This window comes from Lepisma saccharinum, chromosome 6 (assembly GCF_977018435.1).
Source record: "Lepisma saccharinum chromosome 6, izLepSacc3.1, whole genome shotgun sequence".
NCBI classification, from domain to species: Eukaryota; Metazoa; Arthropoda; class Insecta; order Zygentoma; family Lepismatidae; genus Lepisma; species Lepisma saccharinum.
In genome coordinates this window covers 72,755,375-72,771,727 of record NC_139234.1, presented here as the reverse complement: position 1 = coordinate 72,771,727, position 16,353 = coordinate 72,755,375, and positions in this window count along the sequence as shown.

Below are 16,353 nucleotides of genomic sequence, written 5' to 3'. Positions count from 1 at the left end.
AGTGAAGGGAGCAATCGTTTGTTTTGTCTATACTTCTGGATAGACGTATGCTTTAGACTCATGCTTCTGGCCTCTGGCTATCGTCAAGCTTCATTGCATTTCTAACAGAGGCGACAGAAAGCTGACACCGCCAAACCTCATCCAATCCCCTCTCTCCTTGCCCTACCCCCCCCCCCCCCGCCACTACTTCAGCTGGATCACCAGGTCTAAACCCAAAGAAGAATGTGTGCCTTATCAGTACTAAATCACAGCATTGGAAGCTTGGAGGAAAACAGCATCGTAAATACCAAGCATTTATTGTGTCTGTCAACTGAAGAGCGAACACGTGTTTGGGTGAGCCCAAACACGTGACATATTCCGAGAAAGGAGAGGGGGGGGGAATTTGAAATTTTTGAAACACGATTGCAAAACATGTTCCCGAATAACTGTCAGTGTTTCAACCTCAATATACAAATATAAGTGTGGCAAACCCTCGATAATTGTATCTAAAGCTGTTTGTAACATATGTGTTACAGCAGCTATAAGGGACATACTTTTTTTTGTAACATATGTGTTACGGCGGCGAACTAAGGGTTAAACTCTGATCGGGAAAGGATCATTGGAAAATTCCATTGCACGAATGGCCGTGTGCAAGAATGAAGATCAAAATGTGAACTCAGATTGGAAAAGGATCATTGGAAAATTCCATTGCACGAAGATGGTTCAACATATGATTGTGATCTAGGAACATCAAAACAAGTTCATCTTCTGATCGGTCATTCGCCACAGTTTTGGTGTCTGATCCTGGTTCACAATACTGATGCCTCGACTGGAAGCAGTTGTTTTGAATATACCAGGTGTGCCGGTTAATAATTCTTAATTTCATCGCTGGATGGCGCTGGAAGCAAGGGTTGGTGCACAGTCTCAAGTGTTACTTCAGTGTAATGGCAGGACAGTACCTATCAAAATACCATGGATGTGCAACCGAGTGCGAGTGATTGTGATATTGGGTTTGTGTGGGAAACATGTTGACCTTCAAACCAAATAAGGAGCATGTGCTTTCTTGTTCAATCAAAAGAAAAACACAAGTGAAAGCCATCGTATCCTTGTAGAAACGTACGGTGACAATGTCCTAACGCAAGATGCGTGTATGTGTTGGTTTCAACGATTCGAAAGTGGTGATTTCGACTTGAAGACAAAGATCGCCCGGGCCAGCCGAAAAAATTCCAAGATGCCAAATTGCAAGCACTGTTGGACGAAGACAATACACAAACGCAACAACAACTGGCAGAGAAGTTAAATGTTGGTTGCCAAACCATATCTGATTGTCTTCATGCCATGGGAAAGATCCAGAAGGCAGGAAAATGGGTCCCACATATTCTGAACGACAGACAAATGGAAAAGCGAAAAACGGTGTGTGAAGTGTTGCTTTCTCGGCATGAAAGAAAGTTTTTCTTGCATTGGATACTGACTGGGGACGAAAAATGGATCTACTTCGAGAACCCAAAATGCAAAAAGTCATCGGTTGATCCAGGACAACCTTCAACATCGACCGCAAAACCGAATCGCGTCGGAAGGAAGACAATGATGTGTATTTGGTGGGATCAGAAGGTTGTGGTGTACCACGAGCTTCTGAAACCAGGTGAAACAGTGAATGCCGTTCGCTACCGTCAACAACTCATCAACTTGAACCATGCATTGATCGAAAAACACCCAGATTGGGCGACAAGACACGGAAAAGTGATTTTGCAGCACGACAACGCCTCATCACACACAGCGAAAGGCATCAGAGACACCATTCTGCACTTGGCCTGGAATTCTTGCCCCACCCATCATACTCGCCAGAATTAGCTCCTTCGGACTACCACTTGTTTTCATCGATGTCTCACTCACTTTCCCAGCAACACTTCAACAATTACGAAGAGGTCGAACAATGGCTTGCTGACTGGATCACCTCAAATTGTGAACGATTTTTCTGGAAGGGCATCCACAATTTGACGGACAGATGGGCACAATGTATAGCTAGCAATGGCGCATACTTTGAATAAAGCATTTGTTACCTTTCTCCCCAGATACACTTGTTTTCTTTCGGACCAATTAAGAATTATTAACTGGCACACCTGATAAAAAGAGCGGAAAGTGATATCGAGGGCGTTCAAACGCTAGAGATGTTGTGTGTATAATGCTGATAATTCGAGAACTGTGTAAAAACTGCCAAAATAATAATAATAATTTGTGGTTCTGTGGTGCAAACACATAATGTTTCTAAATACTTTCTACCCCAGTAAACGGAACCTATATAAATGTCATATATTACTAGGGGTGTGGGGGACAGAATGTTTTGATCGGGAGGGGGAAATTTTTTAAATCCCGATATTCGGGATGGGAAAAATTTGCAATTTCCCAACAAAGTTGGGGCATTTCCGGTATGGGATATGTTTGAAATTTCCCAAAGCTCTGGAAATTTCTAATTCTACATGTTATTTTCACCTAAAGTGATTTTTTTTGCATTTCTGAAAAAAAAAACATAATTTCCAATAAGTTCCAGACACTTGCAATACAGAAAACGTCTAGAATTAATGACTTTTTAAAATGACCATTTGGTATTTCCCGACTGCTCAGGATTCCAAAAAGTTGGGAAGTCATTTCCCGAAGTCCGGATCAGGATGGAATTTTTTTTCCCGATCTCGGTCCCGAATTTTTGGGATCCCGCACACTAAGAAATTAAAAATTCAAATACTTACCAGAGACTGCAGTAGCATCAAAATCAAATGCATTTTGTAAAGCATTAAAGTCTCGTAGAAGAAGGTTTCATGCTTTCTCCTTCTCCTTTTATGTTGTGCCGTCAGTTCTTTTTTAATATTATTATTTTTTTACACTCTACTACATCCTTATACTCGTCGACAAGGCTGATTAGTACATCTCTCAAATTCAGAGAAGTTTGCAGCCCAAATTACTTTGTTTTCCTACATGTTAATACTTAACACATCACACTACTCTATGCGGTTCTTGATTACAATTTGTTTCAGCCAACCAATCAGGTATAGCCTTACAAATTAATCTCTGATCTGTTGAATGGAATCTCGTGAATGTTGTTTGTCATTGGTGCAATGCAAATCTTTAAAGCAAGTTCATTTAGAGTGGATTAAAATTTATCTCGTTCATCTGAACTATGAAATAATCGGCGTTTGTGCACACGGCCACTAATTGCTGCAGTCAAGCCTGGTATCCTGTCACCTTTGGTTAAGTTGCAGTTTAAGCAAGTAAACATGGATGCTGCATTCTTTTTACACACCTCAATGTTTTCAACTGACTAAGCATTTGCAGCACCTCCATATTTGGTCACATCTCCATATATGTAAACTAAGAATTGTATTTTCAAGTATAATTTATGATCTAGTACTGGATGCCTGTAACAGCATAATCAATATACTCTATTTGTCGAGAAAATAAATGTGTGGTGCCTGTGGGCAATTACCTACTTAACATTGTGAATATTAGTTCCTTTAAACTTACTACTGTAAGAAGTGCGAGTGACCCAACTGAAATTTGCCTCAAATTCTCTGTCTCTTGACCAGCCCAGAGGATGACTCCAAGATGAAGTCAAAAGCTCAAGACAGATTTGTAACATGTTTCTTATTCTGCTGGTTATTTGTGTTGTACTAAAAATACATTTAGGTTATTTTTAACATCATTGTTTTCAAACCATATCTTTACATGTTAATTTTTCTTATTCCCAAACAAATAATAATCTGGTGGTGTTATATCCTGTGCAGATTTTTCCCTAGAATTTTCTCATCATCTTTGCTTCATGAGCTTGGGAATTGTCACGGAGAAAAATCACCCTTTTCTTTCTTTTCAACCTTAGAATTTTTCTTTTCTTTGCTGGGTCGTCCAATAAGTTCAGCATCAATGGAATAGCCAGTTTCGAGATAATTCCCCTTCAAATTCCAGGCATGGTCTTTTTGGTATTGACTTTGATAGACCAACTTGAGTCAGTGCATCTCTCATAAGTTGCCATTCACCATTTGTTTGTCACAAATTTGGTTCTTAATAGACCCAAGTTTCATCCACATTTATCAGCAGTATAAACAAAAGAACTCCAAATTTTCTACTTGGTTAAAATCTTACACATGCAACATTTTCCTTCAAGACACATGTAAGTCAGATTTGAAACATCTCTTATCTGTTTCTTCAACAATGCCAAGGTGCCAGATAGTGAGATTTCAGTGTCCTGTTTCAGCCATGTGAGAAATTATTCCAATAAATTCTTATCAATTGGATTTTGAGACTGTCCACATGTGGTTTGATCTTCAGGACCTTCTACATATTGCTTGAAGTAGTGAAACCATTTCAAAATCAGATAATTCAGACCTAAGCCCTTATAGTTTTCAAGAATATTTCAGGCAGACCATGGTCAAAAAATTCAGTCAAAATCTGAAATGAAGAATAAATACAAAACATCCACAGCCCTGGTAAATGGGTGGCTTTGTGTACTTCATCAGTTTATGTGATCAATGTCAGGGGCACTGTGAAAAATTTCTCAGATGCCCTGTATACACAAAAATAAGTTTAATCTCTGCAGATGGAAAATACAGTCTTAACATCTTACCTTGAAAGCATGCTTGCGAAATTATTGATCTTGACAAACCTCTTCAGTTGAGATGGTAATATAACAGGTAAAAATAAATATATCCTTTTTGTGTGCAAATATTTAATATTATCAAGAAAAACATATGTATCTTAAAAAGTAAAAATAAACAATATTTAGATAACATGAAATTGAAAGCATTGTGTTTCTCCATTTATATCACCATTGATTGAATTGTGAAATATAATCAACATGTATATTAACCAGGAGTTAGGTACTAATGTTCTTAAAAACATTCTTAAACAAATAATCCTTTATATACAAATACGCCATTTGAACAGCAATAGTGAAAGTTACAAACTGTGTTCACAGAGAATTTTGAAACAAAACACTTGTTGTCTTTCAATATGTGGTCAATGTGAGGGAATATTTTTTTGGTAATTTTTAGCTGCTTTCGGTGTATATGTTAAACACATCCACGAGGATGGATGATGAAATGATGATGGAACAAGCACACATGGATGCTTTACCCGGAAATAGATGCATCATTTTACACTATGCTAGTAAATGCTCCTTCACAGAAACAAGTGGGTAAGATTCATTGATTTGCTTTATTTTACTTCGCTTTTTGTGCCACTTTTGGCTAATTTGCGAAGATGGGGATGAACGATGATATGATGAAATTGATGAATGGACACTCACAACCGTATATGTCCAGGCCAGGATTTGAACCCTGGACCCCTGGCATCATAGCGTGATAATCCAGTCCGCAAAGGGGGCCGGTTGGGTAAGATTCATGTTCCCTTCAAGAAATACACATAAGATGCGTGTGAAAGTGAAGTACATTTATTAAGGGGGTATGGGATCCTATAATATTGAGATTGGAATCAGAAGGGGGAGGGGAATCCCTTTCTGATCCAGACTTTAGGACATTTCAAAGTCATGTATTAAAGTGTTTGATTCTCGATTTCTGTACTGTCAGGCCTCCCCAATGCCGCAGTGGTACCGTCGTTGCCTTGTACTCAAGGGGTCCAGGTTCGATACCCGGTGGAGGCACATAATGGTTCGGATCCCACTTTAAACTGTAGGACCAGTCCCGATTAGCCTTACTGTGCATAATCTGGACTTAAAAAAACACCAAATCAATCAAATCTATACTGTCAGACTCACAGTGGCAGTTTTCTCACCAGATATGTGAAAACAATCCTGCACATTTGTAAATTCACCTTTAGTTTTGCTAGAGCATATACGGATTCACTCTTTGATACCCAGTGGTTTGGATCTCACTTTAAACTGTATCACGACCTTCTTTCCTCGGCTTAGTGAACTATACGGTCGAGATGAAATTCACATTTAAAAGAAATAAAGAAAATGGTTTCATAATTTTACATGACAAAATACGAGAAATTCAAGTTTTAAATTTTCTATGTAGCAAAATTGTTGGCAGAAATATGTATTCACTTTTGAGTACTTAAGGAAAATTACCAAAATCGAGTATTAATGCACAATATATTTAAACAAAATTGAACAATCAATTAGACAAGTTCACACATAAATTCAGTACATTCTTTAGTAAATATTCGTACAATGAAGCATAAATATTGCTTTATATCAACCTTTTGGCATATTTCAGGTTTATCTTTACTTTTATTACTTCAAGTCAAATTGTTTCTAAGAAGAATTACTTCCGATCTTTTGCAGATTTGTACGACGTAATTCGGCAAGAAATGCTCGATAATCAATCGGCGAAAACCACGACGAATTATGTAAATAATATGTTCAATTCACTTTCCACATCCCAATTAAGCACTTTTTGTACATTTACGAAATAGGCCTTTCATTTAAAGTATCTACATGCATGTATAATATTCATTCGTAGATTCCTTATAAAACGAAGATGGCTGCCATTTTATGTGATTCCAGCCGGTCACCAAATTTATGTCCTTTGGACCTTTTACGCCTTTAGCGATGATGTTTCAACTTTTAAAAGTAAACATAATACTTATCTGCGATGATATGCTTTAAAATATCGACGGATCTTCCTTTTTAATCAATTTCTTCAAATTTCACTTTCCGAAACATTTTTGTGACTTCTCGTCAGTCCAAGATGATCTTAAAGATGAAACAGTGTCTCCAAACCCACACTGTTACAACTTTCAGCACAGTATACAAACTTGCGAATACTTTTCAAGTGACAAATTTAGAATTGTACAGGTATTATGCACGAAAACGCTTGTAAAATAAATTAGATACAATAAAATAGATATTACAATATTCTATTACATGTTTATGTATTTTCTTTTTACCTTTTTCAGTTATTTTAAGTTTTACAATTTTGGTGGGAAAAAGGTTATTTACGCTCAACTTAGATTTTTCCCTTTATGTAAGTTGGCTATGTTACACAAGTTTAGGATTACTTCCAAGTTTAGTATTACTCTTCAAGGCGCTCATTTTATCAAATCGTAAGTTTTTGTCGAAAATCAACCAAAATTAATTTTAAATGGTTAGTACATGCTAATAATACATTTTAAATACCTGTTTGCGCCCATATAATAATAAAAGAGTAAATAAAAGCCATTGAAACCAAACATATTTGTGATAATGCATAAATTGAGAATTTTTCGTGATACTTCACTAACCCAAATTACATCGCTGAGATATAAAACATTTTTAAATACGTGCAATTTACATACGTACTTCAATTATATCAAAGCCAAAGTGATGCAAATTAATTTTCTACAAATACAAACTACCAAATATGACCTCAATTTGTAAATTTCAAGTAATAAAAAATTATTTTATTTTCCACATTATGATGGTACTCATTCTGATACCGTCATACTGGCGCCCAATGGGCTTACCCACGCCAAACTATTATTTACACTTTTCTTAACTTGTAACAACATTTGAGATCAAAATATGATCCATTTTTTTCAAAGAAACCAAAAAAAAATTGTCAAAAGAAAATAGTACCAATACAATACCAACATTATATGGCAACATGCTACTATCTTAATAATCTTCAAAACCTTGTGAAGTGAAACTAATTATAGAGACAAATGTATCATGTCACATTAAATTATGAAAAACGAAGTTCAGACTTCAAAATTATGGTGAACATCAAATGCATATCATATATTATGTGTCAAATGACAAACGAAAGCAAAAATTAATACGTTCAACGTTTTTCTAGCTCATCATTGGTAGTAGAATGAGCTACAAAAAACTATGCAACAACACTTTAGTTAAATGAATACAAAACATGAAATTATTATAACCTATTGTTTATATGAGACAATACTCACAAAACTTCACCACTCACAATATGGCTACTGCTCATTACATATTAACAAACCAAAGACACAATATTGAAATAAACAACTTGCAAAGTTATCATATCACAAGTTTGCTCGTTTTCCATGTCACATACATGTACACTAAATATTTAAATTATATTTGACACAACACTACCAACATATGTGATACGTTTATCATATTAATTATTATGAACGAAAACATTGTTGAGAGGAAATTCACACTGCTGTGGACGTGAGAAAACTTTCTATTGAAAATTAAACCAGTAATTTAGAGCTTACTTAATGTTAACATTGCATACACTGCTATCTCAAGTAGCATGACTATTTATAAGATGCGAATGTAACTTATTTGAGCAATCAACACACCAAAAAGCCAGATACTATTCAGTATGTGATACATTACATGGAGTCAATCTTAACGTTCCAGTACTACCCATCTGCCCAGTACTAATAATGTCTTATTACTCACTTAATCTAATCATACCAAAAGAAACCGCTCGAGTAAGGTTTCAACTTTTGAAGAAAATGTACCATTCAATATCCTATGCTAATAAAATTATACACTTTTCATATTAAGTTTTTTGTCAACCTTCGCCATTTAGAATAAAATGGTTAATACTCAATAATATTGACAAAAAATATTAATAACATTTTTCATATTCAGTTTCTTGAGTGGCACTATAGGACTTACTTATTGCCTTTTACGTGAACCTACCCCAAGTTTTTATGCTCTATGGCATAACCGCATGTGCAACGAGCTCGGATCAACTCATGGATCTCTTGGCTTACTTTTTGCAACACACAGTGAGTATTTGATTCATTTTATGGAATCAAAATACTCAAAATAATTCACATTAAAATTAGCATTTGGATTTTTGGTACCATTCCCTAGGTGTCATAGTCTAAAACTTGAGTGACTTGTCCCTTGGACAAATATATGTGAAACTGTATGCTAAGACAGATCAACCAACAACTATTACTAAAGTGTGACACTGGTGTACTCGCTTGTTTTACATTATAATAAGTATCTCACTGTCCATGAGGTAAATCCTAACAACTAAATATAATTATTACTATAATTAAAATGTATTTAAAGTACGACCATTTATAGGCCATCCTAAGAAAAATATTGAATAACAATAAGAGTTACTTATCACATTAATATTTTTATATGAGGTGTACTACCAATTTAGGCCAACCTCTAAAAGCATGGAATAACTACGAGAGTTATTTAAGTACACTATAAATTCTTATACGAGGTATACTACCGACTATGGCTAACCTCAATAATGGTAAGTTTGTTTCAAGAACAAACTGTACACACATCTGTAATGACAGATGGAGAAATAACACTTTTTTCTTGCATTGTTTGATCAAGTATATTTTGCACCACATCGTTATGTGTGCTACTTGCATTTCGCAAAGTGTTCAACCAAGAAATTTTCTTGTCTTTTGAACATTTCCATATTTTTACATGTTCAATAGCAATGTTTTCCAGAAGAATCCCATCACTGCAACGTAAGGCAGATATACGAGAGTCACCAAAGTTTTTTATACACAAGTATGGACCTTCATACAGAAAACAATATTTTTTAATTGGATTATCATCCATATCTCTTTGTCTATTTCTGATAAAAACAAGATTTCCAATAGAAATTGATATTTTATTTTGTTGCTTACTATTTAAATTGCTTAATTTTTTGGATCTAGCTGCATGACTTTTAATTTGAGCCATAAGCAGTTTGTCATTCCATGACTGATGTGTACCATCATCAAATATGACATTTCCTATTTGTAGGTTAGGTTCCTTATTTAACCTTAATTCTATTGGAGCGAAACCAGTTTGTGAGGAAATAGTATTGTTTAACCAATGCAAAGCCATGGATACTTGCTGGGGCCATTTAGCATGGTTATCGATGCACAATACTCTCATTAAACGGTTAAGTTCCGAATGATACCGTTCAACCATGTTGGATGAAGGGTGGTAAGGTGGAGTAAACATAAGTTTGACACCATATTCTTTCATTTTAGTATTAAAAAGACATGAACGAAATTGTGGTCCATTATCCGAAATTATTTTTTCTGGAATACCTAGATGTACAAAATATACATGGCACAATTTGTTCAGTACCGTTACAGCATTACTGTTTGTGACTGGATATGCCACCAAATACCTGGATGCTGCATCCAATATGGTAAATAAGAAGCGTTCACGTTTAGGACCCATGGTGAATGGACCTTGTAAATCAATGAACAATATTTTCCCAGGCTTGTCGGTAATATGTACTTTGGCTAAATGTTTAGACGGATGCTTATTCGGCTTAGTGCGAATGCATAAATCACAGTCTGCTACATATTGTTGTACATCTTTCTTCATACCTTTCCATTGGAAGTATCTATATATTTGAGAAAGTGTACGACTAGCACCAAAGTGTCCCGATAAGTCATGAAATTTATTCAGAACTGAACCTACCATTGTAATTGGAACACAAATTCTAATCTTTTGCACGATATGAAAGTCTCTAACACACAAAATATTGTCCCTTAGTAGATAACGATCATTCCAAGTCCTACTTCTTGGATTATCATTAAGTATTGAAGGGTGCAAAATATATTGCCTAATTTCCTTCAATTCATCATCTTTTTCTTGGGCTAATATCAAATCTTCTATATCAATGAAAGGTTCTACTATTTCCTTAAATTGCAAAGAATTTACATGATACAAGAGGTCTTCTTGCATCGGAAATGTCCTACTTAGAACATCAGCAATTATATTTTCTGACCCTTTACAGTATTGTACTTGGAATGAATACTGTTGTAATTGTACAAACCAACGAGTTAAACGTGCATTCCAGGTGTGCGCCGTTTCTAACCAGGTAAGTGCCTTATGGTCAGTTATGATAATAAAATGTCTGCCTTTTAATAGTGAACAGAACTTATCAATAGTAAATAATATTGCTAAAAGCTCCAATTCTGTAGAAGTGTATGATTTTTCATAACTTCTGAGCAATCTACTCACGAAACCGAGAGGTTTGATGTTACTATCAATCAGCTGATAGCAGTATCCTGCAACACCTATTATTGATGCATCAGTTTGTACATAAAAAGTGTGTAAAAAGTTAGGAAAAGATAAAAGTACTTGTTCACTAACTTTATCTTTTAATGTTTTAAAAGCTGTAGAAGCTTGGTCATTCCATTGCCATTTCTTACCAGCCTTCAATAAGTCATACATAGGTTGTGCTATGATGGCATAATTTTTTATGTATTTGCTCAACCAATTAAAACAACCTAAGATTTTTTAGCAGTTGCTTAACTGAATTGGGCACAGGCAAATTCATTATGGAATCTACATACTTTGGATCTTTCTTATACCCCTGCGAAGTATAATGTGACCCAAAAATTTAATTTCCGGTCTACAAAACTCACATTTTTCAAGCTTCAATGTCATACTGACAACATTACAAATATATCCTATTATCATCTTAGAAGTATGAGGTATACTACCGACAATGGGCTAACCTCAAATGCATTGTATGATAAACAGAATTATCGAAATGCATTCATTTTTTGAAGTGCACGAGGTATACTACCAATTATAGGCCAACCTCATTAGCACGGAATGAACAAACTGATAATATTTTTCAGTTTTACAGTTTGCTTTTGTGGTTAATTTATTCCAGCATTGAAACTGTACTGTATTCATGACTTAGCATGTCAAGCTACATAACTTATAGCTACACAATCCACAATTTCTCAAATTAAGATATGTACCGATACTGTCATATTGAAAGTATTCTGGTTAACCACAAGTATCTGACATTACATGTACGCAATAAAGCTATTATGCTAAACTGCATGTTTCATATTCACATACTAACAAAATTATGTATGTTACATGACATACCTTTTACCAACATGTACAATCCCTAAGAGTGTACACCATTTTCAGTTCATTATTCTTTAATTCTGAACTTAATCCTAAACGATAAACACTATGCATGTTACTCTGTTTACCCCTCCAAAATTTATGTCACAATCAGGTAAAATGTAATAAGACATGACTGCACCCTGCAACAATGCCTTCGTTAAGATACTTTAAAGGTAAGTTATCCGATGCTTAAATGTAAGTCTACGACATTACAAGTGTGAAGTTAACTTTAACTTCATGACACCATTGCGACGTCTTTTGCGTACATGTGTACGATGCATGATCAAGCATGACCTGACACTCAGCGCACAAGAATGAGAGGAGAACGCAAAGAATGCATCAAGAGAAATTTGTCTCCTCCATAATTTCAAACATTTAGGTCTGAACCTTCTTTTTCTTACATGTTTAGGATGAGTTACTATTTTTCGTTTTGCCCCTGTGCGGTTAGACAAAACATACTTAGTTGTAAATTTCAGTTTTACCTTAATACACCTTTTAAATCTATGTCTCAACAGGACTTTCGGTAATTTACGAAAAGATAATACCCTGTTCATCCTCTTACAAAATCTACCATGCAAACAATTCTTAAGATATTCACAAGTATTATTCACTTCAGGATGAGTACTTTTGTTACAGCACATTGTTTTAATGTCGTTTGGTACAAAGTCAGCATTCAAACTATTGCTGTGACTGAGCACATTTTGTTTGAGATTACCATAATCTACACTTTGTTCATTCATAACTACAAGAGTGTTGTTCGTAAGATTTTCATCATTGGAGTGAGAGCTCAATGTATACAAGAGACCTCTCTGCGAGTTAACAGCAGAGTTCACTAAACTAAGACTTGTGCAGATCAAATCAGATGTACAGGTCTTATTTACTGTAGACATATTACTTACTTCTAAATCTAAAAATATACTACTGATAAGCTGTATGGAGATATCACTACCATGTTTCATATCTGCATCATGTGATCTGAGTATTCTTACCATACCATCATGAACATAATTGTGTTTTGCACTAAAATTCCATAAACGATCACCAACTGAACTGTTACAAGTAACATCGTACACTAACATGCATGCGAGACCTAAGCACCTTGCACTATAACTATAATTAAAGTTACATGCATTTTGCTGAACACTTTCAGTTCTCAAGTTCACACGTGACCTAGTTACGTTAACATGTGGAATCTTAGATTCTAACTTATTTTCTACATACTCAGTACGTGCACAATGCGTAAGTAGGTTAGGTAGATTATTCAAAAATTCACTCTCATGATTTTTGCAAACATCACCAATGCATGCATCATCCTTATGATAATTGATATCACCAACAGTTTCTGAATTAGTACTTGCACCTAAAACATGTGTGCTATTACTGTAGCTAGGTGGTACATGAGTAACTCTAGGTTGACTTTCACTTTCATAGTTTCTGACACCCACATTTACTTCATAGTCAATAGCATGCAAATCTTTTACTGACTTGTCATTTCCACCTATAACTTCATTTCTAAATTGACTTATTTCCTTTTTAAGATCTTTAAATTCTTTGGCATGAGCTTTGTTTGCTTCTGTTAATGCATGCAAAGCTGCGTCCACCTTTTTGTTTTGATCTGCTTGCACCTGCAAAGCAGCCTTTATATCTCTATTTTGTTCTGCTTGCAGACTATTTTGTTCTGCTTGCACCTGCAAAGCAGAGTCAATTTTACTATTTTGTGCTTGCAAAGCAGTCTTAATGTCACTATTTTGGGTATTAATCAATCCTACTATGTCCGCAAGTGTGATATTACTCTCAACTGTTTCCGGCATTTTTAAATATTGGAACAGACTAGCAAGTTAAACACAAATTTACAACATTAAATAATTTTTGACAATTTAGCTCTTATCAACTAAGAGACAAAATGAGTCTCTATAATCTTTCTTATCAGTAATCATGTTCAAAAATCAACTTCATGAGACTATTAAAACCAAAAACAACAATAAGTTTCAGTTATTTTAGTAATAACTGAGACTATATGAGTCTCATCAATCTATCTATGATGAGACGAAAAACGATTCTGAACTACTCAGGAGACATAAGTCGCCGTAAATGAGTCTCCATAATCTATCTATCACGACCTTCTTTCCTCGGCTTAGTGAACTATACGGTCGAGATGAAATTCACATTTAAAAGAAATAAAGAAAATGGTTTCATAATTTTACATGACAAAATACGAGAAATTCAAGTTTTAAATTTTCTATGTAGCAAAATTGTTGGCAGAAATATGTATTCACTTTTGAGTACTTAAGGAAAATTACCAAAATCGAGTATTAATGCACAATATATTTAAACAAAATTGAACAATCAATTAGACAAGTTCACACATAAATTCAGTACATTCTTTAGTAAATATTCGTACAATGAAGCATAAATATTGCTTTATATCAACCTTTTGGCATATTTCAGGTTTATCTTTACTTTTATTACTTCAAGTCAAATTGTTTCTAAGAAGAATTACTTCCGATCTTTTGCAGATTTGTACGACGTAATTCGGCAAGAAATGCTCGATAATCAATCGGCGAAAACCACGACGAATTATGTAAATAATATGTTCAATTCACTTTCCACATCCCAATTAAGCACTTTTTGTACATTTACGAAATAGGCCTTTCATTTAAAGTATCTACATGCATGTATAATATTCATTCGTAGATTCCTTATAAAACGAAGATGGCTGCCATTTTATGTGATTCCAGCCGGTCACCAAATTTATGTCCTTTGGACCTTTTACGCCTTTAGCGATGATGTTTCAACTTTTAAAAGTAAACATAATACTTATCTGCGATGATATGCTTTAAAATATCGACGGATCTTCCTTTTTAATCAATTTCTTCAAATTTCACTTTCCGAAACATTTTTGTGACTTCTCGTCAGTCCAAGATGATCTTAAAGATGAAACAGTGTCTCCAAACCCACACTGTTACAACTTTCAGCACAGTATACAAACTTGCGAATACTTTTCAAGTGACAAATTTAGAATTGTACAGGTATTATGCACAAAAACGCTTGTAAAATAAATTAGATACAATAAAATAGATATTACAATATTCTATTACATGTTTATGTATTTTCTTTTTACCTTTTTCAGTTATTTTAAGTTTTACAATTTTGGTGGGAAAAAGGTTATTTACGCTCAACTTAGATTTTTCCCTTTATGTAAGTTGGCTATGTTACACAAGTTTAGGATTACTTCCAAGTTTAGTATTACTCTTCAAGGCGCTCATTTTATCAAATCGTAAGTTTTTGTCGAAAATCAACCAAAATTAATTTTAAATGGTTAGTACATGCTAATAATACATTTTAAATACCTGTTTGCGCCCATATAATAATAAAAGAGTAAATAAAAGCCATTGAAACCAAACATATTTGTGATAATGCATAAATTGAGAATTTTTCGTGATACTTCACTAACCCAAATTACATCGCTGAGATATAAAACATTTTTAAATACGTGCAATTTACATACGTACTTCAATTATATCAAAGCCAAAGTGATGCAAATTAATTTTCTACAAATACAAACTACCAAATATGACCTCAATTTGTAAATTTCAAGTAATAAAAAATTATTTTATTTTCCACATTATGATGGTACTCATTCTGATACCGTCATAACTGTAGGTCCAGTCCCGATTCGTGCCTCCCTGTGCATAAAGTGGACTTACAACCGAAACTCAAAACTCGTGGATTCACTTAACCCAACAATGAATAGCTGTCATCGAATCACAAAAGCCACTGATCCAATTCAAACTGGCACTTTTCAACTATAATAAAAAATATATATATCAATATTTTGCTCTTATTGTATGTAATTACATTTTTTGTGCGAGTATACATAAAAGTGGCAGCAGTTGTAATGTTAATGTTAAAGGGAAATGGTGAAGTTCAGGTTCTGTGCCTAAAGAACTTAAAAATGCGAAACAATTTAAAATTGGGAAAATAATTCCAATACTTTATTTTAGAGATGGGCTCATATAGTCATATCAGTGTTTTGCTTATCATTAAAAAAAATGAGCCACTCTGGCTGTCACTAGGGTGACCAACTCTCCAGTATCTCCCGGAATCTCCCACATTAAAGTTTTTTTTTTATCCTTCCAGCTGCCATATCGACATTCTATTTCTCTGGTATTTTTCATTAACAACCAAGATTGTGAACATTTTGAGTTCAATGAGCCATACAAAACTTCCAAGTTGACTGCAAGATCTTGCATGTTTAATCTTTGGTGGGTGGAAGCATGGACGTCCGCAGGATTTTTTCCAGGGAGGGGCAAGGAAGGTATTATTTTCCAGGGGGGGCAAACGAAGACAAATTTTTCCCAAAAATAGTGTTGTTCCCTAAAAAACATTGCTTAAATTTGAATTTATGGTGTTCATGCAATAATTAACACATATTATTGTGGCTAAAATGAAATTATATGTGCGAAATACATATCTTTTGGTTGACTTTCATTTTCCGGGGGGGGGGGGGGCATGGCCCCCCACTTGCCCCCCCCCTT